Source organism: Pholcus phalangioides, unplaced genomic scaffold (genome assembly GCF_987345545.1).
Source record: "Pholcus phalangioides strain wild (caught in Gottingen) unplaced genomic scaffold, Ppha-v1.0 ptg000028l_1, whole genome shotgun sequence".
Taxonomy (NCBI): domain Eukaryota; kingdom Metazoa; phylum Arthropoda; class Arachnida; order Araneae; family Pholcidae; genus Pholcus; species Pholcus phalangioides.
In genome coordinates, this window is record NW_028301618.1 from 2805294 (window position 1) to 2806817 (window position 1524).

At 38.8% G+C, this 1524-nt stretch overlaps 1 non-coding gene across 1 annotated transcript; it reads right to left on the reverse strand.

Moving 5' to 3' along the window:
• Positions 1-962: 962 nt before the first annotated feature.
• Positions 963-1123, reverse strand: LOC149067759 (U1 spliceosomal RNA). Its single transcript, XR_016195306.1, has one exon. It is a non-coding gene; the product is annotated as a U1 spliceosomal RNA (small nuclear RNA).
• Between the last annotated feature and the right edge of the window lie 401 nt (positions 1124-1524).

Genomic DNA, 1524 nt, shown 5'->3' on the forward strand with positions numbered 1-1524 from the left:
CCATAGGTTTTTTTTCCAGAGAGCGTCATTCAAAACATTGGCGATTTCGCCAAAATATACAATCAACTCTCGTGTTTGGCGATAAGTTGCTAATCAAAACACATGCTCTACGTTCAACACTGCAGCGAGACTCCCGTACAAATTGTGGTTGCTTGGGGAGCATAATTTGTTTTGTAGCTGGGTTATCGTTCGCACTGATCTCCTCTTACGCTAAATGCAAAACAGTTAGTGTTTGTTACTGACTCCGAAAAGGGTCCAAGGAGCTAGTGTATTAAACAATAATTTTCATGAAAGGTTGTAGAAATAAAAGCGAAGAAAATTGTATAAGTGTAATACACACAGTTGCAACTAAAGATGTGAAAAGTAGTGCTCAAAGGTCTTCTGACAAATTCAATAATGCTTGAAGCGCCAGTTAATTTGCATGCACTGCTCTGACGTTGACATGTAAAGCAGAAGGAAGATATTTATCGACACCCGTAGCTGAAATTTGTTTATTTTTGGAATTGTGTGGGGTTTTCGTTTTTGGACGAATCGAAAGTGTTTTGATAAATATAGAAATAATTAATTCTTATTTAATATGAATTTATGACAGGATTAGCCAAAACACACTCTCAATATGACCAAAGAGGACAAACAGGTACGATAAATAGGACAATCAAAGTGCATTCAAAGAGAGAACCTCGAAATGCCACTTGGCAAAAAACCTGATAAATTTAATTCAAAACAAGGGCTGAATGTGAGAGTATCACTTGTGAAACGTTGGCTTTCTTTCTTTCAAACCGAGCACAACTCAGGTCTATCACCATCTACGGGTGATTTACTACCTAGTGAGCTGTGCCGGAAGTGTAACAGTCTGAGTGCGTATGTAGTGTTGTGTTTGTCAGTGCTGTCATCTATATTTCAGAAGTTCTGCACTCTCCAGCGAGTTGCACCGGTTGAGATACGCTACTTGATATCAAAGGGGAGGTCAGCGCGAACGCTAACCCCGCTACCAAAAATTATGCGCCCCAAGCAATCGCAATTTGCGAATGTGGCGGGATTCAGCCAACCGGAGTGCAATGGAAGGCCTCGTCCCGGGAGAGCCGCCTTCTTGATCACGGCATCTCCAGCGCCAGGTAAGTATGCTTCACTTCGGTTTGCACAATTACTCATACACTATTACCTTCATAAACTTTCAATAGATAATTATTTCTTCATAAAATACTCTCTGTTATGTTTTTTAAATCAAATTTTGATTTTCCAGCTTTAAATTCAGAAAATATAAAATAAACACTTTTTCAACTAAAAATTGTTTTCATGGTTGTTTATCGCAGTCAGCTTTTTTTACGATGGTTTGCTTGTGTAGATGGCGCTAAAAGTCATTCCATTTTCCAAACTTATCTTCTTGGTTCCTAGCACGTAGTATATAGTGTGAGGTAGGAATTAAATCATGTCTCTTTAACACTTTAGCAGAGTCACGATAATCCGAGATAAGCGGGACTAAAGCTCCTCAGATTATCCGAAAAGCAATAGAAAACTACTTTT